At 48.3% G+C, this 27268-nt stretch overlaps 1 protein-coding gene across 4 annotated transcripts in view; it reads right to left on the bottom strand.

Moving 5' to 3' along the window:
- disp3 (dispatched RND transporter family member 3) overlaps positions 1-27268 on the bottom strand; it is an 876012-nt gene that overhangs the window by 445187 nt on the left and 403557 nt on the right. For all 4 annotated transcript variants that reach the window (XM_072478461.1, XM_072478460.1, XM_072478462.1 and 1 more), the window contains one exon: positions 13308-13413. The gene's annotated coding sequence lies outside the window, so the exon portion shown is untranslated. The remainder of the gene's footprint in view (positions 1-13307; positions 13414-27268) is intronic.

Raw genomic sequence — 27268 nt, 5'->3', positions numbered from 1 at the left:
GACTTTTCCCTTTATTGATTCAACTCAGCATTTACTACCTTGAGAATCTGGGAGGAGGTAAGCAAAACATTTTACATGCAACAATGAGTGTAAAGGGGCAGCACGGTAGCACAAGTGATAGCACTGTGGCTTCACAGCGCCAGGGTCCCAGGTTCGATTCCCTGCTGGGTCACTGTCTGTGCGGAGTCTGCACGTTCTCCCCGTGTCTGCGTGGGTTTCCTCCGGGTGCTCCGATTTCCTCCCACAGTCCAAAGACGTGCAGGTTAGGTGGATTGGCCATGATAAATTGCCCTTAGTGACCAAAAAGGTTAGGAGGGGTTATTGGGTTACGGGGATAGTGCTTAAGTGGGTCAGTGCAGACTTGATGGGCCGAATGGCCTCCTTCTGCACTGTATGTTCTAAAGGATGACATTTGTCAGCAGACAATTCATTCAGATTAATATGGCGAATTAGAAATGCAAAAATAGACAACCCTCATTGGTTGAGGTAATTGGTTTCTGTAACATTCTTCTTGCCTTTGCTTTAATTCAAAGTTTTATATCTTTGCGGGGACTAATTTTCATTGACATAACGTCTTACATTTAAAAAGCATAATTAACACGATGAAATGTCACAAGGTGCTAAAAAGGTGATATTAATAAAAATACCAAGCCATGAGGAAGTATCGGTTCAGGTGATCAAAAGTATGATCAAAGAAGCAGATTTTAACAAGTGCATGATGAGGGGATTGAGGTAGCGAAGCAAAGGGATGTATTAGAATTGAAGGCTGAAAAGTCCCCAAGGCCTGGTGCACATCACCCTAGAGTCTTAAAATAATTGGCCGTGGAGATAGTAGGTGCAATGGTTGTAATTTTCCCAAATTCCCTTGATTCTGGAAAGATCCACTCAGATTGGAAAATAGTGAATGTAACACCTCTATTCAAGATATGAGGGAAACAGGAATAAGTTAGCCTGAAATCTATCACAGGGAAAATTCCAGGATTGTTATTAAGGAAGTTATAGCAGGGCAATTAGAAAATGGTTTTGTGAAAGGAAAATTATGTTGGACTAATTTATTAGAGTTCTTGGATAGAGTAGAGTTGGATTTAGTAGAGTTGTATGGGTAGAGTTGAGAAATACCAAGGGACAAAAAACATTAGTGGGTGTCATATATAGACCCCCAAACTGCACTGGTGAGGTTGGGAATGGCATTAAACAAGAAATTAGTGATGCATGTAATAAGGGAATATCGGTGATCATGGGTGATTTTAATCTTCACATAGATTGGGCAAATCAAATTAGCCACAATGTCGTAGAGGAGGAATTCCAGGAGTGTATACGGGATGGTTTTCTTGACCAATAAGTGGAGGAACCAACGAGAGAGCAGGCCATCTTAGACTGGGTACTGTGTAATGAGAAGGGAATTATTGCCAATCTGGCTGTACGAGACCCCTTGGGGATGAGCGACCATAACAGGATAGATTTTTAAAAATCACGATGGAGAGTGAAGTAATTGATTCGGAGACTAGAGTGCTGAATCTTAATAAAGGGACCTATGAGGATATGAGGTGTGAGTTGGCCTTGATAGATTGGGGAGAGTTACTTAAAGGGATGACAGTGGATAGACAATGGCAAACATTCAAGGAACGCATGGAGGAACTACAGCAACTGTTCATTCCTGTCTGGCACAAAAGCAAAGGGGGTAAGAGGGCCAATCCATGGCTTACAAAGGAAATTAGAAATAGTATCCAACCCAAGGAAGAAGCATACAGATTGGCCAAGAAAAATGATAGGTCTGAGGATTGGGAGCAATTTAGAATTCAGCAAAGAAGGACGAAGGGATTGATTAAGAAGGGGAAAATACAGTACGAAAGGAAGCTTGCAGGGAACATAATGACTGACACTAAGAGTTTCTACAGATATGTGAAGAGAAAGAGATTGGTAAAGAGAAATGTAGGCCCACTGGAGACAGAAACAGGGGAATGCATAATAAGGGACAAAGAAATGGCTGAGCAATTAAATACATACTTTGGTTCTGTCTTCACAAATGAGGACACAAATCAGATCCCAGAAATGTTGGGAAATGAATGGTTTAATGAGAGGGAAGAACTGAGGGAGATCAACATCAGTAGAGAAATGGTGCTGCGAAAATTGATGGGATTGAAGGCGGATAAATCCCCAGGGCCTGAGAATCTGCATCCCAGAGTGCTTAAGGAGGTGGCTCTGGAAATAGTGGATGCATTGGTGGCCATCTTCTGGGATTCTATAGACTCTGGAACTGTCCCTGCAGATTGGAGGGTAGCTCACGTCACTCTGATATTCCAAAAAGGGTGGTAGAGAGAAAGCAGGGAATTATAGACCAGTAAGCCTAACATCGGTAGTGGGGAAAATGCTTGAATCCATTATCAAGGACTTTATAGCGGAACATTTAGAAAGCAGTGGCAGGATCAGTCAGCATGGATTTATGAAGGGAAGATTATGCTAGACAAATCTGTTGGAATTCTTTGAAGAGGTAACCAGTACAGTCGACAAGGGGGAGCCAGTCGATGTGGTATATTTGGACTTTCAGAAGGCGTTTGACAAAGTCCCGCATAAGAGATTATTGTGCAAAATTAAAGCGCAGGGGATTGGGGGAAATGTATTCGGGTGGATAGAAAACTGGTTGGCGGAGAGGAAAGAAAGAGTAGGGATTAATAGACTAAATGGGATGACTGGAAATCATGGACAGACGTTCCTGCCCCAATTTGCATCACTATGCATGCCACATTTCATTTCACTGTGGGGAGATGCCAGGTCTGCGAAGACCCCAGCAGAGACCATAAACCTCTGAGGAATGTGAAAGATCCTGGCTAGGACTTTCCCTGATATTGACAAAAGGCCGATATTTGGCAGGAAAAGCAACTTTAAAGTCGCTGTCAAAAATGGCTGTTATTGTTCTATGATGATGCCTTCTGTGGATTCAGCTGCCTTCCCCCATCAACTTCCTTGACTATGCATGAACAAATGTATTTCTCAGGGACTTTCCAAATCATCTATAATCTGTTTCTCCTCCATAAACTATTGACACTTGATTGTTATCAAGTACAGCATTAGAAAAACAAAGTTGAAGTCATGGGTTACATGACCTTTCCCTGGCAGGGTGACCTCTGATTTTGCAGTTGCCAGGGCAGTGCCGAAGGGGTGTGCCTGGGAAAAACCCATGGCGAAAATTATAGAAATCATTGGAAGAACTAAGTCGCATCCATGAACACCCATGTTTCATTTTCGTGAGGACAGGTTTGGAGGTTGGCTGAGTTTCATGCTTATGTGATTCATGGAGGCGATTGGCAACTTAAATCGTCAGTTGCCTTCACTTGGTCCCCGAGTTTTGCATCCCAGCTCTGTGGATCTCAAAGTACATAGAATAGACCAGGTCAGAGAATGTCTGTTTCTTGTGCATCGGTTTTGGATAGCCAGCATGTCCCTTTGGAGAGGTGAGGTCCCCGGTAGAGTTATGTCTCCGTTTGTATTTAGTGGTCCAGAAGTATCAAAAATCACTTCCCACCCTCTTTTCATGACTGAAGGAAAATGGGAGGGTGGGGCTGCTGATCTGCCAGGCAATGTATTGTTGCCCTTACTGACTGTTACATCTGCGTGCAAGGAAGAAATTAATGCTTCAGATGAGATGTTGTCATGAACTGCAAGGGGGGGTGGGGGGCCCAGGTCACTGCCCGTGTGGAGTTTGCACATTCTCTGTATGATTGCGTGGGTCTCACCCCCACAACCGAAAGATGTGCAGGCTAGGTGGATTTGCCACGCTAAATTGCCCCTTAATTGGAAAAATAATAATTGGGAACTCTAAATTTATTTTAGACAAAAATGAATCTGCCGGGAGACAGCACTAGACTGTATTCAAAGGGCCTCAATTGGTACCCGCCATTCCAGGTAACGAGTTTAGAACGGCTGTTTAGATAACACTCAAGTGTCAATAGTTTATGGAGGAGAAACAGATTATAGATGATTTGGAAGGTCCCTGAGAATACATTTGTTCATGCATAGTCAAGGAAGTTGATGGGGGAAGGCAGCTGAATCCACAGAAGGCATAATCATAGAACAATAACGACATAATTGACACTCCCGAGAAGGAAGGGAAGCAGTTAACTCGAGCAGTCTTAGAAAGCGGGCATGTCAGTTTCCAGCGACCCAGCCTGAGGCCAAGTTTACAGCAAACAAGCTTCAAAGTCTTCGAGCCAAGGCAGGACAGAAAACCTTCATAGCAGCAGTTTTAAAATATCTTCACTGGGCCAAGAAAAAGACAGTTCCCAGATTTGAGTATCATCCTTGTATTCTGTGGTAACTATAATTGGTTATTCAATTCGGATGTTCAGGTATCGTAGATATATTTTGTAACAAGGGGTAAATTCTATAGATAATGTGTTTAGTAGTTCATACATCTTAACTGAGGGTAGAATCATCCTGTTTATATGTATTTGGCTTTTCTTTAGTTGAAGAAATAGTCTTTAATAATTGTTACATAACGTTTACGATATTTATTCTCACAGCGGTTCCTTTTGTCTCCTCACACCGAAACAAAATAAAACTATTCAACCCCACCAACTTGTGTTCCAAGTGTACTTCACTCCAATGTGCATATAGCTTAAAAGTTCACTTAATTCTGCCAACGCCAGATCGAACTAACACCCAGGATTTACCTGCTTCGCCGTGGAGACCCCAGCCAGATACAGTTTACTGCAAACTGGGACCAGGCGGAATGGCATTTGATAGGGGGAGGGGGGGGGGGGGGGTCTCACAGGTGATGAGAGGCCCCTGGGTGGTTGGTATTTGGACTGGGTGGCACCTTGGCACTGCCAGCCTGGTACCCTGGAGTGCCACCCTGACAGTGGCACCTGGGTTCCAGCCTGGCATGGCCAATGTGTCCAAGTGGCACTTCATGCTGGCAGTGGCACTGCCAGGGTTCCAGGACAGCAGTGCCAAGGTGCCCAGGTGGCATTTTGCCCAGGCCAGGGCTCAGGTCCCTGGGTGCCCTGCCTGTATGAGGTGGGGTGCGAGTGGATCGAGGTCCCCCCAACAAGTAAATTGGAGCATCTTTCTTTACGCAAAGAGTAGTGAGGCCGTGGAATGCCCTACCTGCTACAGTAGTGAACTCGCCAACATTGAGGGCATTTAAAAGTTTATTGGATAAACATATGGATGATAATGGCATAATGTAGGTTAGATGGCTTTTGTTTCGGTGCAACATCATGGGCCGAAGGGCCTGTACTGCGCTGTATTGTTCTATGTTCTATTGGGGGGTCCAGGGTCGCGTCGGAGGGTCGGGAGATCAGGGCATCGTTTAAAAATGGCACCCGCTCTCTTCCTGAAATGCGACTGAGTGCGGCCTTGCAGGGCATTTTCCACTAAGGGATCAGAAGAAAAAACAGACAGCAGCTGGACAGCAGGGTCCTTCCTGCCGCTTCCAGCGCCAGGAACAATCCCTCTCATCCAGAACAGACTCTGTTTTTTTCCCGTTAGATTGCATCCAAATTGTGGGTAAATACAGGTCCGGATCTCACCCAAAAAGCCGGTGGAACACCCCGCCAATCAGTGCCCAAAATGACACTTAGGTCACAATTCAGCAGACATGAAACAAAGTCTGCTTTCGGGTGCGTTTGGTAGGGTGTTTCTCAGCGGTTGCAGTGCCAAGATTCATCATTATTTTGGGCTTCGGGAGTTTCTCCCCGCTGAGGCCACATTTTCGTGCACTGGCGAGCTGTGCAGATCGGGTGCATTTTGACAGCTGCCCCAATCTATACATCCCCACTGAGGCCCTCCCGCTTTATGGATACCCCTCCTTCACCCACCCCAACATTCTAGTGGCCCTTGGAACTTCCCCTCTAATGTGCAAGGCCCTCTTCCCGGGCCTGACCCCTGGTAGTGCCAACCATGCACCTAGGCACTGCCTGTTTGGCACCCTGGCGGTGCCACCCGGTTACCCTGTCAGTGCCAGTTTATCAGGGTGTTTATATGGCAGTGCCAAGGTACCCAGGCGCAAGGGGAATGTAGGGTACCGCCCTGCTCTGTCATTGACCAGCTGGGAGTCTGTAATGGCCATCGAGACCCCCGAGGTGCCATCACGCCTGGTCCACATTTGTGGAAACCACTGCTAAACGGTGCCTGGTGGTGGTCGCACAGGCATGGTCGTTGACCTCGAGGCACCAGATGAAAGTGGCATCCAGCTAGTTAAATGAGCCATTAAATATGTTGATCCGGATCACGCCCAGCAAGGGTTAGATCCAGATTGTGCCGGGTGGATTGAGCTTTGTCTTTCCAAATGTTCAGTCATCTCCTCCTTACTGATTGATTCCAGCAACGTCCCCACCACAGAGGTCACGTTAGCCAGTCTATAGTTGCCTACTTTCCTACAGCTCACCTGTTGATTTGCATGTAAATCATACTCACTCTGAATGTCAGGATATAAGATAGTTATTGTAAATTGATAATCTATCTGAATTTATAAGTGTCTGTAGAAATATTGCCGGGGTAAAGAAATAGTGCGATTTGAATTATTTTCTTGTGTTGATATTGAGATCTTTCCAATCTTTTTGTCTGGTGTACAACTCTTGCTCCCACAGGTGACAGCATGGGTATGGAAATCCAAGCTTTTATCACCTCAATATCATTTCTTGCTGATCTCCTCTGCTCTTTGACTCTTTTATACCAGGTGATGCCATGCAAAATAGAATTTTTCCCTTCACTGAGACATCCTCACGTTCAAAGGTATACCTTTAAGATTTTGCAAAAACTACTGACGTTAAACCAACCACCACAGTTTGAGAATACAACTACAATGGAACCTTGACATCATAGTAGGCAGAAATACTTCAGAATATTAGTATGCCTCAAAAGTATTCACCATCTATCTAGTATATGCCTTGAAATTTGCAGTGGTAACAACAGTGAAACACTGAGCACTCCATGTCATTACCCCACTGGTACTGACTGCAATTTTGGGTGTCCGCAAGTTTGAAGAAAATCGCAAAAATCCAGATGTTGCTGTCAGTGATTCTGTGCTATTTAAGAGGGTGCATTGTTAATAAACTCCCCATCTCATTCCCCCCTCCCCCCCCAAAAAAAAACCCGCCCAACTGAACATAATTCACAAGTAATCAGTGAAGTGACAAAAATATACACTTTTAGTTTCTCTGTACAAACTGATGGAAAAAGTATAACTTGTTGAATGGGGTGCAATGGACATACTAATATCATAATTACTGCTAAACATCCTCACTAGCGCTGAGAAGATCATTTTATATTTATGGAATGATGATTTTTATGTTAAAAAATATTGTGAAGTAACAATTTTCAGGTTTGATTATATTAATAATTTAACTTATATCTAAATTCAACAATAATTTATTTTGATTTCTGAAAATTTAGAAGTGAAAGATAAAGTATTTAGAACAGTAAGAATATTTCATTGTGACTGGTTGCTTAACCTGCTGTTGACATCGCTTTTGTTACATACCTGAAAATCATCTGGATGTGGTGTCAAATTTAAACTCATTGGGAAAGGGAAAGTCAGTGCCAAAGATTTGGCTAGATCTTTGCAGACAGTTTTCTTTGAGGACAGCTGCAAGTGCCATAGCCTTGCCACCGCAAAATCTATCTCATTATCTTCACACAAAAAATTTGGGCCATCTGAATTCCGACATTACAGTTTAGAGCACCACACCAGCAGTGCTTCTTAAACAATTAAGAAGAAACTGAAATCGAGAACAAAACAATGGAAAGATGATTTATTGAGGTATGGCTTTAATTGTGCCAATGCAAATCAGGATGCAAAGCCCATGTGTGTTATATGCAGGGAGGTACTGGCAAATGAAAGTTTGAAACCCTCAAATCTTCAAAGACATTTGAAGACTAAGCATGGAAGGTTCGAGGGCAAACGTCTTGATTTCTTTTTCAAAGGATGCAGTGAGAACTTAAATTGTCAGCTGAAGTCTTTAGCATAAATGTAACATTGAATGACAAAGCAAGTGAGATTGTGAGGGCCAAGCAGGCACATCTGCCGCATTAAAGGTAAGCAATAATATTGAGTCGTGGAGGCCGGCTGGCTTGGGTCACGTCCATTGGCCAGCGGGGGTCCCGAAGGTCCGCCGGTTGGTAAAAGTGGGTCCCGGGAATAAAAGTTTGAAAAACACTGCTCTATACCTACCATGAGCAACGTCATATCCATCCATTTAAATAATTACCCAAAATGTGCATGTGAATTTTTTAAAAGACATTTCCCAAACATCTTGTGTAACAATTTAGATGCTGTCATCTGAAGCAGTTTATTATTAGCGATAACATGTTTGGATTTCTTTCTTGGGATTACTGCTTATTTTTAATTATCATGATAAATTTCCTGTTCATGCATGTCTGCTTTCTCCTAATCTCTATTGTGCATCAACCTTCTACCCACGTGGAACAAGGCCTAGTTGCATGCCCACAGGATTTATAATTATCTGCCTTGCGTCTATCTCAAAATGGCAATAATTTATAATATTGAAGGGAGTTGGGTGAGACAGTCAGAGAAACCAGCTAAGAAGGTTGTGCAGTGCTGGTCCGAGGAAACAGAAGAGTTCTTGCGTGACTGCTTGGAGACAGTGGACTGGTCCACATTTAAGAACTCAGCGACCAACTTAAATGAGTATGCCACCACCGTCACAGACTTCATCAGCAAATGTGTGGACGACTGCGTGCCAAAGAAAGCGGTACATACGTTCCCCAACCGGAAACCATGGCTCAATCGTGAGATTGACTCCCTACTGAAGGACCTATATGAGGCGTTCAAGTGAGACAACCCTGACCTATACAAGAAATCCAGGTACGACCTCCGCAAAGCCATCCGAGATGCCAAGAGAGAATATCAAACCAAGCTAGAATCACAGACTCTCGGCGGTTGTGGCAAGGAGTAAACAACATAACGGGCTACAAAGCGAAGCCGAGCAGTATCTCCGGCAGCAGCGCACCCCTCCCCGATGAACTCGATGCATTCTATGCTCGGTTCGAGCAGGTAACCAACAATCAGCTGTCGAGTGCCCCAGCAGCCCATAATTCACCCATACCCACCATCACAGCTTCCAAAGTCAGATTGGCCTTCCTGAAAGTGAACCCTCGGAAGGCGACGGGCCCAGAAGGGATCCCTAGTCGTGCACTCAGAGCCTGCGCGGAAAAGCTGGCAGAGGTCCCCACCTGCTTCAAGAAGACCACCATCATACTGGTGCCAAAGAAGAACCAGGCAACGTGCCTCAATGACTATTGTCCGGTGGCCCTGACTTCAGTCGTAATGAAGTGATTCGAGAGTTTGATCATGAAGCGCTCACCTCCATACTCCCAGAACGCCTTGATCCACTGCAATACGCATAACCGTTGCAACTGGTCCACAGCAGACGCCATTTCCCTTGCCGGGTCCAAGGTGGAGATGGTTAGCAGTTTCAAATTCCTAGGGGTGCACATCTCCAAAAATCTGTCCTGGTCCACCCACGTCGACGCTACCACCAAGAAAGCACAACAGCGCCTATACTTCCTCAGGAAACTAAGGAAATTTGGCATGTCCACGTTAACCCTTACCAACTTTTACAGATGCACCATACAAAGCATCCTATCTGGCTGCATCACAGCCTGGTATGGCAACTGCTCGGCCCAGGACCGCAAGAAACTTCAGAGAGTCGTGAACACCGCCCAGTCCATCACACGAACCTGCCTCCCATCCATTGACTCCATCTATACCTCCCGCTGCCTGGGGAAAGCGGGCAGCATAATCAAAGACCCCACCCACCCGGCTTACTCACTCTTCCAACTTCTTCCATCGGGCAGGAGATACAAAAGTCTGAGAACACGCACGAACAGACTCAAAAACAGCTTCTTCCCAGCTGTTACTAGATTCCTAAATGACCCTCTTATGGACTGACCTCATTAACACTACACCCTGTATGCTTCATCTGATGCCGGTGCTTATGTAGTTACATTGTAAACCTTGTGTTGCCCTATTATGTATTTTCTTTTCTTCCCTTTTCTTCCCATGTACTTAATGATCTGCTCGCAGAAAAATACTTTTCACTGTACCTCGGTACAAGTGACAATAAACAAATCCAGTCCAATTTAACACACTGACCTTTCAACCAAAACAAAAATTTCAATCCAGCCACACTATTGTCATGAGTCGTTTTGTTTCCTTGCTCTTTCTCTCTGTGTTTCTTACTCACACATTCATGATTTTGTGCAAGAGAAATAAAGATTGTTTTTTAAGCTCCGTGAAGCAGAATGTATTGTAAAATGAAGTAGAATGAATAAAAAACTTCAATCGCTTGTGTGACAAGTCACCTTGTGCATGAAAACAACCAAAGTGGTGTTATTTTTTCAGGTGTTCATTATCTCAAGCACCAAAGTCTAATTTTCGAACTGTAACGATGCCTTAAAATATCGTGACATTCCAGGTTTCATTTCCAAAGTGTAGCTGCAATGTTGATGGCTCAGTGGATAAAGCTACTGACTGGAGCCATACAGACAAGAAAGGTCCCAGGAGAGGGGAGACAACCTTGACCAACATTTAGCCCTCATTCAACATCAATAAGCAGATCATCTATTCATCTTCATATTTCTATTTGTGGGACCATTCTGTGTACAAATTGGCTTTTGCATTTCCTATGGGCGCGATCTAATGGCCGCATCATGGTCTCACTCAAGCGTGACCCAGCTGTTAGATCACTGGAGAGGCCAAAATCGGGAAACACGCCGGGCACTGATCAGTTTGCAATCTAACTGACCGGTCCCCGTTGGCGAAAACCGAATCCCGCTGTGACGTGGCGAGAGACCAATTATCACCACGTCACAGCGGTTTTCAGATTCGTTATTAAAGCCAATCTCCATACAATTAATAGGAACACCCCCCTATCCAATGGCCCCCTGTGATCTAACCGCCTCCCCAGCTTGTTGTCACAAGGGCGGCGATCAGTCCTGCGGGGGGGAGACGGGGGAGGGGGGAAATCGCCCCTGGGTTGGCCGGGTGGTGAGTGCCTCAGTGCCTGCCGGTCCGCCATGCCACCCCCTGGATCGTGTGTACCCATAATGGAGGCAACCCCGGTCTGTCTGTCCCACCATATCTTCTACTGATTGTGGAGGCCTCTAGCCGCGTGGCGGAAGGCTATTATTGTTAATAGGAATTGGTAATCGTAATTAAGTGAGCAAGTGGATTCTCGTGGGTAAGAGTGCAATGGGGCATGTGAGAGTTATAGTCTCGCATCACAACCAGACAATGAGGCCTGGACATTGTGCCTGAACACTGCAGGAAGCAACATCATGGACGCAGCAGCCAACATCCAGGGGCTGGCCCTAGCACCAGGGACATTTTCGCGACTGGAGGGTGGGAATGTGCACCGTGGAGGGGACCAATGCCCTGTCCGGGTAACGTTATGAGTGAGTGACAGGGGTACAGGGTCTGGGGTCTGGTGACGTGGGCCGGGGATGCATGGGCAGGGCGTATTGGCTGGCACCCTACAGGACGGCAGATGATCTGAGGGGGTGAGTCATGAGGGTCCCAGGGTGGAAGGGACTGCTGATATTACACGGGATATATATCTTGGACCCTGCGGAGGCTGCCCTCATAGTGCTGCTGGCAGGCAAGGCCGCCAGACGTCGGAGGAGGCAGCGGCAGCAGCTTCGACAGAGGCTCAAGGTGGTTGCCCATGTGCAGGGCCCAGCCCCACACCCTGAGGACCCGACCACCCGTCAGGCCAGGGAGGGACCCAGAGAGGTAGGCCGGTGACAGCACTCCTGGGAGAGGAGGGGGCATGGGAGAGAATGGGGGGGGGGACAGGCAAGGGCAACACTCCTGGACATGGGTGGGCTGGAGCACGATATGGTGCTGGGCGGTACCAGGCACATGGCCATGGGAGGGGTGGGGGTGCGGGGATGGCAGGTAGGATCGGTGCCAGCCCACCTGTGTTGCATGATGGAGTCATTGATCTTCTAATGGCAGTGGGTGCCGGTCCTCCTGATGACATTCCCCGAGCTGAAGGTCGGTGCCACATCCTCCCAGGTGACACTGGCTGTCCTGTGCCTGACCCTCCGAACCCCTCGAGGGAACACGGCATCCCGTCTGGATTTGACCGTGTCCTTTCACAGCGTTGAAGGAGGCCAATCGGCCCATCGAGTCTGCACTGGTCTTTGGAAAGAGCACCCTACTTAAGCCTTATGACTCCACGCTATCCCCGTAACCCAGTAACCCCACCTAACCTTTTGGACTCTAAGGGGTAATTTAGCACCAATCCTCCTAACCTGCACATCTTTGGACTGTGGGAGGAAACTGGAGTACCCAGAGAAAACCCGCGCAGACACGGGGAGAAAGTGTAAACTCCACACAGTCACCCGAGGCTGTAAATTCACCTGGGTCCCTGGAGCTGTGAGGCAGCAGTGCAAACCACCGTGTCGCCCCGATCTGGCCTGGCTGGCATCCCCAAATCGTGGGGCTGGTCTCCTTGGTGGCATGACTGCATGCTGTGTGGGGTTTGCTATGCGTTTACGTGCTGCTCCCCCTTCGGTTTAAGTGCTGCTCCCCCTTGTTAGCGGGGAGCTGGCAGGCGCAGGGCTGGTGAATCAACCGGTGGGACCATAATTTGTGCCGGTCTCGCTGGGTCAAGTGTCGGGAAGCTCGTGCCAGTTTGCGCTCACTACCACACTTTGAAACTTTTCCATTAAAGCGCGCCCTATATTACAATACTGGCTATTTCAAAACTACTTCTTGGCTGTAAAGCACTTCAGTAGACCCTGTGATCATGAAAGCTGCTACATAAATCTAAGTCTTGAATTCTTTCTGACAGTTACGTGCAGTCACTATCCACTGACCGGTAGAATTGGACAGCACTGCAAACTCCCTCAGGACCAAATAGTCCAATGGATCTCACCATCCAGATTCACACACTGTCATGTTCTGATGACTGGCCGGGTAAATGATGCACTGCAGAACATCTCGTTCTTGACTAGTTTAAAATAATTTATGATGAAACAACTGGGTGGTAATGATAACTGGAATAAATATACAACAAACTACTAACACTAACGAACTATACTAAAGTTACCACAAAATATGTCTATCCACCAACACGACTTACTCCAAGGCACAGTCACGTGGTAGGTTTATACTGCCACCTGGTGGTCGGAGGCCGTGTACATTATTATATACAAGATTGCTTATGCATATCATCATACACATATGCAAAACTGGATGAGGAATCAGTGTCTTTGGAATTGGATTCCAGGTATAAGTCACCAAGGACAGAGTAAAAAGGCAAGCAAGTTGGACTTACTGTCAGCACTTGAAAGTGTTAACTCGTCTTCAGGAAATCTGGGACATCAGCCAGTAATGTTGCTATACAATTCCAAGGCCAGGATAGGAATTTCCACATGAATATCCTATTAATATAAATGGAGAGAAAGTTACATATTAAAGAATCTTGAATTGAAAAATCTATGTTTAATTCAGTACATCTTAAAAGTAAGTAGATGAACGTGATACTTTAATCTGTGGTCGTGCCAAAACTTTCTTTGCATAAAATTTATGAGCTAATAATTGAAAAATCACAAGAGAGAGAGAAATAGGTTATTTAATTAATGTGAGGATGCTAATTGATGCCAAGTTAAAGTACATGCAATGTGATCACTTGCATTGCAGAATTGGCACTGTGATGTTGTATTATATTAAATTGTGCAATCCATTTTTAAACTGTAGATTAAGCACAATATAGCCAGAGTAAATCAGTGATGGAGTAAAGGGGTACCAAGTCCAGTGACAGGAATGCCAATCAACGGAGCTGTTCCATCCTGGATGGTTTGGTGCTTCAAAGATTCTTGTCGCTTCTTTCAGCCAGATAAATGGTGGGCTCCATCACATTCCTGACTTGAGCCTTTTAGATGATGAAGAGTATCCTGAGTGGACAGTGGAGGGTTCTGAAGAGTCATATGGACTCAAAACGTTAACTCTGGGTGCAATGTAACGGTAAAGTTTCTAAGTTTCATTTATTGCGGGTTTGCTTGGAGTTTCTCCCCGGCACTGTTGGTGAGTTCCTCATCGGGTTAGCCCACATTTATTATTACATTCATCACAGGGAGATGAACTCTCTAACCAGACTGGCTTGTCACAGATTGGGTCACAATTTTGAAAGGGTGCCCTGATCTCAAAGTGGACTTGAGGGTCCCCACAACCCCCACCCACAGGAAATGTCAACCCCCACACACAAGCGCTTCTCCACACCCCTTCAAGTGAGGACACCCCACTATGGGGTCACTGAGGGGTCCCCCTTTTCTGGCCTTCCCACCCCCCCATTTTGGGGCCCTCCCCCTTTCAGGACCTTCACCCTTCACCACCCCCAACCTTCCAGAGGCTCCTACATAGCCGCCCTGCACCCCCCCCGCTCCCCCATCTTTCATACCCCCCCACCCTCCTTTCATGGGCATGCCTCCCCCTTCAGGTCTTGACCCATGGCCGTGCCACAATGGCACTGCCACCCTGACTGTACTCCTGCCAATTTGGCAGTGCCACCTGGGCACCTTGGCAGCGCCACAGTGCCAGCCTGGCAGTGTCAAGGTGACCACGTTCCAGGAGGGCCAGGGGGCCATTGTTACCTGTTCCTGACCACCCAAGAGCCTCCGACGACCTGGGAGACCTCCCCAGATGCCGCTCCATTTGGTCCACGTTTGTGTGGACCAATACTGAACGGCACCCGGCTGGGGTCTCCCTGGGGAGGCTGGTAGATGCCAGGAGCCCAGTAGATCCCGAGTCAGCACGCCTAAGCAGGTTTTAAACCTACTGAGGTGTGCAAGGCTTGATCCCGCCCATTGTGGCGGGATCCTGATCGTGTTGCCTTGTGAGACCTGGGTAGATCGTGTGAGGCTACCGGCTGTCGGGAAGCCTCTTCCGGTATCTTCCAGCCATACCACCCATCATTCAGGCGCAGTGTAGCTGGTAGATCGCGTCCTCTGTTTCTCCACAGATGCTGCCAGATCTGTTCAGTTTTCCCAACATTTCTGCTTTTATTTCCAATTTCCAACATCCTCAGTATTTAGCTTTTATTTGAAAAGAAAATACTTTGCAGGCAGCATTGCTGGAGAGAACAAAATAATGTAGTTCGCTATTTTAGTTTTGATTCTGGAGATCGATGTCTCCAAGACAATTACATGGCTGGATCCTTATCTTCGTGTTAGATCCAGTTCTTTGAGTCTGCAACCTGGATAAAATAACCAAATTTGGCAGTGAAAATGGCAGGAACTGATTTACAGGCAGGATTCTCTTAGCATCTAAATGAACATAGGAGTGCAAAAATGACTTAAATCATTCAAATAGAGCTTTGAGCTGTGAAATGGCCTATTTTCCGTGATCTACCACAGCTTTTTGCACTTCTGTAGTTAACAGCGGGTGCTGCAGTAATAAGCATAATTTTCAACCTAACCAAGTCACAAACCTACTAAACGTGAGGAAATGGGAATGCATTTAAATGAACAGTCGATGATTGGAACCTTAAAAGCTTGTCAATTCTGGGATGCCAACGCACCAGAATTATCCTGGAGCCACCAGAAATGAAAGGGAATGGGGCTCAAAAGTGGCTCAGAATCCATGTCTTTCTAATCTCAATCAATTTCAATATTAATAAATTACAAGATGTAATTTCAAAGCATACTTCCTATGATAATTAATTCAAACAGCTAACCACTGTTAATTCATAATCGTTTTAATATATACACTTGAGAAGATGAAAGTTGGACAAACATGCATTTCAGCTGGAAATTCCAGATTATGCAGTCTAAGTGGCTGAAAGTGCATCTATCAAAGATGGGATATATTGGAGATGGACTATGGACTATGGGCTGAAGTTGGAGGAATGGACAGTTCAGGGAATGCAAGATGTATTATGATGTGATTGGAAGTCACAGAGAGAGGGAGGGAAAGAAGGGATTTAAACACATTACAAGGATAAGGATATTAAATTTCAGTCGTTGGAGGACAGGGAGTGGTTGGTGAGGATAAGGATGATGGACAAACAGGATCTGATGCTTTTCATACAAATTTAATGGTTCAGTCTTTACAGTATTTTATCAGATATCTTCTGAGGAAATTCCACCATCAACTAATAGTGCTGATCATAGAGATCATGAAGGTTGCAGGTTCAATACCCAGCTCTGTGCTCAGCTAACTAATCTTGGTTAGGTAGCAGTGTAGGTACTAGAGTTGACTATAATTTTCCTGGGCTACAAAGGGAGAAGAAAATCAGCATATGATTACTACGTGTACATATTTTACAAGGAAATACATTTCTATTTGGAATCTAACCTACATTCTAAATGAATCAGTGTGGCATACACTGGCATCCTTCACACAGATTGCACCTTTGTTCTGGTTTTAATAGCGAACAACTCACTGGCTTCCACACTTGGTAAGACAGATTTATTGGGTGCGATTCCCTGACCCCCCACCGGGTCGGAGAATCGCCGGGGGCTGGCATGAATCCCGCCCCCGCTGGTTGCCGAATTCTCCGGCACCGGATATTCGGCGGGGGCGGGAATCGCGCCGCGCTGGTTGGCGGGCCCCCCCCATCGATTCTGCGGCCCGGATGGGCCGAAGTCCCGCCGCTGTCAACCCATGCCAGCCGGCGTGGATTGAACCACCTTTGGGACGGCGGGACACGGCGGCGCGGGCGGGGTCCTGGGGGGGGCAGGGGGCGATCTGGCCCCGGGGGGGCCCCCACGGTGGCCTGGCCCGCGATCGGGGCCCACCAATCTGCGGGCGGGCCTGTGCCGTGGGGGCACTCTTTTCCTTCCGCCTTCGCCACAGTCTCCACCATGGCGGAGGCGGAAGAGACTCCCTCCACTGCACATGCGCGGGGAAGCCGTGAGCGGCCGCTGACGCTCCTGCGCCGCCCGGCAATGTCATTTCTGCGCCAGCTGGCGTGGCACCAAAGGCCTTTCCCGCCAGCTGGCGGGGCGGAAATCAGTCCGGCGTGGGCCTAGCCCCTCAAGGTTAGGGCTTGGCCGGTCAAGATGCGGAGGATTCCGCACCTTTGGGGCGTCGCGATGCCGGACTGATTTGCGCCGTTTTTGGTGCCGGTCGGCGGACATCGTGCCGATATCGGAGAATCCCGCCCCTTGTGACTTGCAGAAGGAGGCAATTCAGACTAATGTCACCACCATCCTATACATTTTGCTGCAAGAGATAAAAACTAATCGAAAAGAAACAAGTGTGTTGCAGCAACTCTACAGCAAGAAGAAAGTAATATTATTTTAGAAATCCTTTGACCTGAAATGACGCTGTGGGATATTAATGTTTTAACAGTCCCCATGTTTACCCAAAATTGCTATTTTAGTGTAGGCAGTGACTAGGGGTCCTTAGGGACGCAAACACATTAAAGATTAGTATTCCAGTATCTCACAATTTAGTTTCTATTTCAAATTACTTTTTTATTGAGTTTTTACTTTTTATTGAGTTTTTATTGAGCATTTCCTCCTATCCAGTGTATAGTTTCATTTGGGGCCACCCACTCAAATAGAAATTCCTCAGGTATCTTCAAGCCCTTTGATTTCACAGTAATTTCTTGTTAGTCAGAAAACCTCTTCCACTGGAAGGACAAATACAAAACAACATGGAAGCATCCTAGGTCAAAGCACTGGCTCCTCCTGGAATATGTCATTGTTCGAGTCAAAGATCTAAGAGATGTTTGTATCATTCAATCCATCCAGGGAACAATGCCTGCTTGACAGACTATTGGCCTATTTTATCGGGATGACCATCCGGCTAGCACCAAGACATCCCAAGATCCAAAAGTTTGAGAGGAAGAAGATCAATGTCTCAGCCCTAAAGCAATCCAACCAAAGAGAAGAATTCCAACGCAGCTCACAAGCAATTTGGAAAATCTTCAAACATCCAACTTAATTTCAGAACAGTGGATGAAATAAAGTTAGCTGTAATCGACACTTGGGCCTGAGCGCCCACCCCCTGGAGAGTGAACAGGGAGCACACCCCACCAATTCTGACAGGCTAGCTGCCATTTCACGCTTCAACGAGCGTAGTTTTGCAGCAGGCGGAACTTCCGTCGTCACTTGGAAGGAGTCCTACCGTGGAGAGATGTTGGTCAGTCAGATTGGCGACAACTGACCAGCCAATCCAGACACATTGCTGCAGTGGCTTGAAGATGTTCTGCCGTGCTGTGCTTGAGACCAAGTGCAGGGAGCCAGTGTCAAAGTAAGTGACAGGGGTTCTGGGGAAGAGAGGATAAGGAATGCTTTAGGGGATAGAGAAGGGGGCAATCTCGGTGTCAGGGAATAGGTGAGGCGAGGATGAAGGTCAGGTGGTCACGGGTCTGTGAGGGGAAGGCACCCCGAGTCAGAAAGGGTCTTCCACCTCAGGTGTCCCCCATTTTCCACCCAAGATCGTGATTGGGAACATTCTCAATTTTCCACCCTCAGTAATCAGGCACCTGGCAGTCTAAAAATTCAGGCTGGACAGGAAAAGACCCATGGCTTTAATAGGGCAAGGGTGGGCATCCCATCTGAAGCCCTGTCCTGTAAACCAGGCAGGTCAACTCTGATTGCTGAAGGCATTGCTATGGGGAATGAACCAGTAAACTGCTCTCTGCCAAGCTTTTGTTTAGATGAAAAAGGGACAATGCATGGACATGATCTTTCTGTTTGCAAAGGACTAGATGTAGCTTCCAGCACACATAAGTGAGCCACTCTGTGAACCTAGCTGATAATCTTAAATTGGTTTTCAGTGTAATTCTTCACACAATCAAGCCAAAATTAAAAATGTGGCATACGAATGTCAGTGCGAATGTAATGTCAGGTATGTAGGCCATACTTGGGGAATCATATCAAACAGCACATCCCTTTGCTGCTCCCAGCAGACAAATACTGACTGTACACAACCAGCCCATACTCGCAAAATGTAGAACATAGTGTCCAACATTAGGCATGATTCTGCAGTTGGAGAATACTCGCTAAAAAATTCTGATTGTGCTAAGAATTACACTGACAAAATCTTGGCAGTTAACTGTTATGTGTTGCCTAGTATATTATTAAATTGGCAGCTTTTTCTCATGTAGTATAAATTGTTGTTCCCTTTGAGATAAGGGGCGGGATTCTCTCAGCCCGGGGCCGAGCCAGAGAATCCCCGCGACCGGCACGAATCGCGCCTCCCCGCAGGGACGCGATTCTACGCTCGGCGCCATTGGCGCTGGTCGGGGGCCGCGTCCGCTGGTTCTCGGCCGGGGATGGGCCGAGCGGCCGTTACAAAAAACCCGAGTCCCGCAGCGCCGTTCGAATCTGCTCTTAGCCAGCGGGACCTCGGTGTGTAAGGGTCCGGGGGCTGCCTGTGTGTGTGGGGGGGAGGGAGGGCAGCCTCCGTTGTGGCCTGGCCCACAATAGGGGCCCACCTAGCGGCGGGCCGGCCTCTCAGGCTGGGGGCCTCCTTTCTTCCACGCCGGCCCCTTTAGCCCTATGACATTTTGCGTCGGGGCCGCCGCGGAGAAGGGAGCGTTGGCGCCGGTGCCACTGCGCATGCGCGCATTGGCGCTGGTGCCACTGCGCATGTGTGGACTCCGCGGCGCCCAGTTGATGCTGGGATCAGCAGCTGGAGCGGCATGGGCCGCTCCATTGCCGTGCTAGCCCCCTGTAGGGGCCAGAATTGCTTATCCTGAGGCCGTGTTGACACCGTCGAGAAACGCGCCGATGTTTCCAACGGCATCAACACTTAACCTCAGGGTCAGAGAATCCCGCCCAATATTCTTGTGAATCAGTCCTGATGTGGGCAAAACAAAAGTTTCAACAATATGCTTCTTTTTCAGCAATACTCATGTTCTGTACTACCACGCAACCAATTTTAATTATCTTCAAGAAGAGCGATGAATCGTGACTTCTGGGGCGCTCGGGAATTAAGCATTTCCTAAAGAGGGAGGCTCCCGCCTGCGGACATTTGTTTTGGAGTTTATTTTGGGGGATGGGGTGTTTCCGACCTTTTTTCGGTCTTTAGAACTCGAGAGATGGGTGCCATACCAGTTTAAAACTGTGATAAACCCCGTGGGAGTGCGGGGCAGCCGGAGCGGAGGCGTCGAGCTCGGAGGTGGAGTCTGACACGCATGAGGCAGTCATGGCGGTGGGCCCGAATCAGGAATACGAGGCAGCCAAGACGGTGGGGCGGTGGGCAGATTGTGAAGCAGCTGGAGCAGCATGACTGAGGGCAGTGCTCGAAGCAACCGGAGTGGCGGGGCTTGGCCTAGAACACGAGGCAGCCGGAGCAGCGGGTCTGGGTCCAGAGCACAAGGCAGTTGGAGCGGCGGGGCTGGGTCCAGAACACGAGGTAATCGAAACAGCAGAGCTGAGTCCAGAGTACGAGGCAGTTAGAGCGGTGGGGCTGGGGCTGGGTCCAGTGCACGAGGCAGCCGAAGTGGCGGTGTTAAGCCCAGAACACGTGGCAGTCGAAGGCGGCATGTAGAGGGGTCATCACACGTTGGGTGGCTCCTGCTTGAGACGCATGTTTTTATTTCCTTTTGGGAATTTTGAATGCCCGGTTCATAGAACATAGAACATAGAAGCGCAGTACAGGCCCTTCAGCCGTCGCTGTTGCGCCGACCTGTGAAACCACTCTAAAGCCCATCTAATCTATTCCCTTATCGTCCATATGTCTATCCAATGACCATTTGAATACCCTTAGTGTTGGCGAGTCCACTACTGTTGCAGGCAGGGCATTCCACGCCCTTACTACTCTCTGAGTAAAGAACCACCTCTGACATTTGTCCTATATCTATCTCCCCTCAATTTAAAGCTATGTCCCCTCGTGCTAGACATCACCATCCGAGGAAAAAGGCTCTCACTGTCCACCCTTTCTAATCCTCTGATCATCTTGTATGCCTCAATTAAGTCACCTCTTAACCTTCTTCTCTCTAACGAAAACAGCCTCAAGTTCCTCAGCCTTTCCTCATAAGATCTTCCCTCCATACCAGGCAACATTCTGGTAAATCTCCTCTGCACCCTTTCCAATGCTTCCACATCCTTCCTATAATGCGGCGACCAGAATTGCACGCAATACTCCAAATGCGGCCGCACCAGAGTTTTGTACAGCTGCAACATGACCTCATGGCTCCGAAACTCAATCCTCTACCAATAAAAGCTAACACACCATACGCCTTCTCAACAACCCTCTCAACCTGGGTGGCAACTTTCAGGGATCAATGTACATGGACACCGAGATCTCTCTGCTCACCCACACTGCCAAGAATCTTACCATTAGCCCAGTACTCTGTCTTCCTATTATTCCTTCCAAAATGAATCACCTCACACTTTTCTGCATTAAACTCCATTTGCCACCTCTCAGCCCAGCGCTGCAGCTTATCTATGTCCCTCTGTAACTTGTAACATCCTTCCGCACTGTCCACAACTCCACCGACTTTAGTGTCATCTGTAAATTTACTCACCCATCCTTTGACACCCTCCTCCAGGTCATTTATAAAAATGACAAACAGCAGTGGCCCCAAAACAGATCCTTGTGGTACACCACGAGTAACTGGACTCCAGTCTGAACATTTCCCATCAACCACCACCCTTTGTCTTCTTCCAGCTAGCCAATTTCTGATCCAAACTGCTAAATCACCCTGAATCCTATGCCTCCGTATTTTCTGCAGTAGCCTACCGTGGGGAACCTTATCAAACGCTTTACTGAAATCCATATACACCACATCAACTGCTTTACCCTCATCCACCTGTTTGGTCACCTTCTCAAAGAACTCAATAAGGTTTGTGAGGCACGACCTACCCTTCACAAAACCGTGTTGACTATCTCTAATCAAATTATTCCTTTCCAGATGATTATATATCCTATTTCTTATAAACCTTTCTTATAATCGAATTGTGGTCACTATCACCAAAGTGCTCACCTACCTTCAAATCTAACACCTGTCCTGGTTCATTACCCAGTACCAAATCCAATATGGCCTCGCCTCTCATTGTCCTATCTACAGACTTTGCCCACAACAGAAGTAAGGCTCTCTGGTCTTATAGTTACCGGGGTTGTCTCTACTCCCCTTCTTGAACAAGGGGACAACATTTGCTATCCTCCAGTCTTCTGGCACTATTCCTGTAGACAAAGATGACTTAAAGATCAAAGCCAAAGGCTCAGCAATCTCCTCCCTAGCTTCCCAGAGAATCCTAGGATAAATCCCATCCGGCCCAGGGGACTTATCTATTTTCACACTTTCCAGAATTGCTAACACCTCCTCCTTATGAACCTCAAGCCCTTCTAGCCTAGTAGCCTGAATCTCAGTGTTCTCCTCGACAACATTGTCTTTTCCCTGTGTGAATACTGACAAAAAATATTCATTTAGCACCTCTCCTATCTCCTCAGACTCCACGCACAACTTCCCATTACTGTCCTTGACTGGCCCTACTCTTACCCTAGTCATTCTTTTATTCCTGACATATCTATAGAAAACTTGAGGGTTAGCCTTGATCCTACCTGCCAAAGACTTCTCATGTCCCCGCCTGGCTCTTCTTAGCTCTCTCTTTAGGTCTTTCCTAGCTAACTTGTAACTCTCGAGCGCCCTAACTGAACCTTCATGTCTCATCTTTACATAAGCCTCCTTCTTCCTCTTGACAAGTGTTTCGGCTGCTTTAGTAAACCACGGTTCCCTCGCTCAACCACTTCCTCCCTGCCTGACAGGTACATACTTATCAAGGACACGCAGTAGCTGTTCCTTGAACAAGCTCCACATTTCCATTGTGCCCATCCCCTGTAGTTTTCCTCTCCATCCGATGCATTCTAAGTCTTGCCTCATCGCATCATAATTGCCTTTCCCCCAGATATAATACTTGCCCTGTGGTATATACCCATCCCTTTCCATCACTAAAGTAAACGTAATCGAATTGTGGTCACTATCACCAAAGTGCTCACCTACCTTCAAATCTAACACCTGTCCTGGTTCATTACCCAGTACCAAATCCAATATGGCCTCGCCTCTCATTGTCCTATCTACATACTGTGTCAGGAAACCCTCCTGCACACATTGGACAAAAACTGACCCATCTAAAGTACTCGAACTATAGCATTTCCAGTCAATATTTGGAAAGTTAAAGTCTCCCATAACAACTACCCTGTTGCTTTCGCTCCTATCCAGAATCATTTTTGCAATCCTTTCCTCTACATCTCTGGAACTTTTCGGAGGCCTATAGAAAACTCCTAACAGGGTGACCTCTCCTTTCCTGTTTCTAACCTCAGCCCATACTACCTCAGTAGACGAGTCCTCATCAAAAGTCATTTCTGCCACCGTAATACTGTCCTTGACTAACAATGCCACCCCTCCCCCTCTTTTACCACCTTCCCTGAGCTACTGAAATATCTAAACCCCGGCACCTGCAACAACCATTCCTGTCCCTGCTCTATCCTTGTCTCCGAAATGGCCACAACATCAAAGTCCCAGGTACGAACCCATGCCGCAAGTTCACCCACCTCATTCCGGATGCTCCTGGCATTGAAGAAGACACACTTGAAACCACCTTCCTGCCTGCCGGTACACTCCTGCAACTTTGAAACCTTACTCATGACCTCACTACTCTCAACCTCCTGTATACTGGAGCTACAATTCAGGTTCCCAATCTTCTGCTGAACTAGTTTAAACCCTCCCGAAGAGCATTAGCAAATGTCCCCCCCAGGATATTGGTACCCCTCTGGTCCAGGTGTAGACCATCCCGTTTGTAGAGGTCCCACCGACCCCGGAATGAGCCCCAATTATCCAGAAATCTGAAACCCTCCCTCCTGCACCATCCCTGTAGCCACGTGTTCAACTCCTCTCTCCCTATTCCTCGTCTCGCTAGCACGTAGCACGGGTAACAACCCAGAGATAATAACTCTGTTTGTCCTAGATCTAAGTTTCCACCCTAGCTCCCTGAATTCCTGCCTTACAACCCTAGCCCTTTTCCTACCTATGTCGTTGGTACCTATGTGGACCACGACTTGGAGCTGCTCCCCCTCCCCCTTAAGGATCCCGAAAACACAATCTGGGGGTAATTCATGAAGGATTAAGCTGTAGGGAAGGCAAAAGATGTCCAATAGCCAGAGGAAAACAGCAGCGAGGAAGGGAGAGAATGGGAGCTCGCCGTCGAGCAGGAGGATCAGCCCAGGGGCTGACAGGGTGGCGGAGGCCGGGCCGCTGGGTGGAGCCGCACTGCTTACAGCAAAGAAGATGACTGAGGTGGTGTCTCGAGAGCTCGAAAAGCAGTTGGCAAAACATATGGAGGTGATGAGAAAGGAACTGGTGGTGGCACTGAAAGCATTGGTAGAGGAGGCATTGTAGAGGAGGCATTTGCCCCAGTGAAGGTAGCTGTTGGAAAGGCGTCGGCCGAGGTGAGGGAACAGAGTGAGAAGATCAATGGAATGGAGGAGGCCATTTCACGGCACAGCGATCAGCTCACCTCGATGGGAGATGAGCTGCAGAGGGTGGTTGAGGGGCTGCGAGCAAAGTTGGAGGATATGGAAAACCGCTCGAGACAACAAAATCTGACGATTGTGTGCCTGCCCGAGGGGGTGGAGGGCCCAAGGCCGACAGAATACTTTGCCAAGATATTGGCAGAAATAATATGGGAGGAAGAAAAACCCTCTCGATATGAATTGGACCGAGCTCATTGCTCGCTGAGGCCTAAGCCTAAGTTAAACGAGCTGCCAAGGGCAGTGATTATCTTTTTTGACAGATATCACATGAAGGAGAAGGTATTGAACTGGGCAAAGAAGGAGTGGGAGGCACAGTGGCTGGTGCCAAGGTTCGTATCTATCAGTGCTTGACGGTGGAACAGGCAAAGTGGCGAGCGGCTTTTAGCCGAGTGAAGGCGGCATTGGAAGACAGTGGAGTGTGATTTGGAGCGGTGTATCAGTAAGGGTGACCTACAATTCCAGAGACTTCTATTTTGAGGCGGTGAAGGCGACGAAGGCATTTATGAAGGCAGAAGGCTTGGAAAATGTGGTAGTCACCACTGTTGTATATATTGTATATATAGGATGATGATATAGGTGCTTTACGGTAAGGCCCCTGTACTACAGGTATGGGGTAGATCCCTGCCTGTTGGCTCCGCCCAGTAGGCGGAGTATAAATATGTGTGCTCCCAGTACAGCAGCCATTTTATCAGCTGCTGTAGGAGGCCACCCATCTCAGTGTAATAAAGCCTTGATTACATCCTACTCTCGTCTTTGTGTAATTGATCGTGCATCAATTTATTACACTGAGCTTTTCAGAAGATGGACCTCCGCATCAAGCCGGGTCGCCTGCAGCTGCATCCGCAAGCAAACAACGCCAAAAAGGACTTTGAACATTGGCTAGCCTGTTTTGAAGCGTACATCGGGTCTGCGCCAGACGAAATTCCAGAAGCTCCAGATCCTTTACTCGCGGCTGAGCTCCAACGTCTTTCTACTTGTCCAGGACGCGCCGACCTATGAAGAGGCCATGGCGCTACTGAAGGAAAACTATGCTCAGCGGACTAACATACTCTACGCCAGGCTCCTCCTCTCCACGCGGCATCAACTTCCCGATGAGTCAGTGGAGGATTTCTGGCGCGCCCTGCTCCCCCTAGATAGAGACTGTGACTGTCAGGCCGTTTCGGTCACGGGACACTCAAATTTGCTGATGAGAGACGCATTTGTTACGGGCATATGGTCCGACTCCATCCGCCGGTGCCTCTTAGAGGGGGCCACGCCTGACCTCGCGGCGACCGAAAAACTAGCGCTTTCACTTACGGTTGCATCATGCCACATTCAGGCCTATGCCCCCAACCGCGCGGCCCACCCCCCTGTGCATCGTGGACTCCGCAGACGGCTGCCCCATCATGGACCCCATCAGCGACCGCCCTCAGCCAATCCCACGTCTGCCGCGCGGCAGCCAATCAACCCCGGGGGGCCCAAATGCTACTTCTGTGGGCATTCAAAACACCCCCAACAGCGCTGCCCGGCCCGGAGCACCCTCTGCAAGGCCTGTGGCAAGAAGGGACATTTCGCTGCAGTGTGCCAGGCCCGCTCAATCGCCGCTATTGTCCTGGCATCCCCCACGTGCAGCCACTGGGCGCCGCCATCTTCCCCTCCGAGGACCACGTGCGGCCAGTGGACGCCGCCAGCTTGCCCGACTCGCAACACGTGTGACCCGTGGGCGCCGCCATCTTGTTCCTCCCAGGACCAACGGGCGCCGCCATCTTGCTTTCCCCACGACACGGGCACCGCCATCTTACCCGACTCAGGACCCATGCCCTTCGGTCACCTCATCCGGCCGCTCATCGCCTGCAACCGCCAACGACCAGCCGCGTCTCGCCTCGGTCACGATTGACCAGTCTCGACCACGCAACCTCGCGACTGCTTCAACTAAAGTGAAGGTCAACGGGCACGAGATCTCCTGCCTGCTGGACTCCGAGAGCACTGAAAGCTTCATTCACCCTGATACGGTAAGGCGCTGCTCCTTCGTGGTACACCCCGCTATCCAGAGAATCTCCCTGGCCTCCGGGTCCCACTCCGTGGCGATCCGGAGGTACTGCATTGCCCTCTCACTGTCCAGGGCATGGAGTTCAGCGGCTTCCGCCGCTACGTCCTCCCAACCTCTGCGCTGCCTTGCTACTTGGCCTGGACTTCCAGTGCAACCTCCAGAGCCTGACCCTGAAATTCGGCGGGCCCCTACCACCCCTCAGTGTGTGTGGCCTCGCGACCCTTAAGGTCGACCCACCTTCCCTTTTTGCAAACCTAACTCCGGATTGCAAACCCGTCACCAACAGGAGCAGATGGTACAGCGCCCAGGACAGGACCTTCATCAGGTCTGAAGTCCAGCGGCTGCTTCGGGAAGGCATAATCGAGGCCAGCAACAGCCCCTGGAGAGCCCAAGTGGTAGTGTTCAAAACTGGGGAGAAAAACAGGATGGTCGTTGACTACTGTCAGACCATCAATCGGTACATGCAGCTCGACGCGTACCCCCTCCCATATCTGATATGGTCAATCAGATTGCACAGTACCGGGTCTTCTCGACGGGAGACCTGAAATCGGCCTACCATCAGCTCCCCATCCGCAAGGCGGATCACCCATACACTGCGTCCCGAGACAGACGGCCGCCTTTACCACTTTCTTAGGGTTCCCTTCGGCGTCATCAAAGGGATCTCGGTCTTCCAACGGGAGATGGACCGAATGGTTGACCGGTATGGGCTGCAGGCCACTTTCCCATGCCTGGATAACGTCACCATCTGCGGCCACGACCAGCAGGACCATGACACCAAC

This window comes from Scyliorhinus torazame, chromosome 16, assembly GCF_047496885.1.
Source record: "Scyliorhinus torazame isolate Kashiwa2021f chromosome 16, sScyTor2.1, whole genome shotgun sequence".
Classification (NCBI taxonomy): Eukaryota; Metazoa; Chordata; class Chondrichthyes; order Carcharhiniformes; family Scyliorhinidae; genus Scyliorhinus; species Scyliorhinus torazame.
Note: the sequence above shows the minus strand (reverse complement) of the source record. Positions and strands in the feature narration are given on the sequence as shown.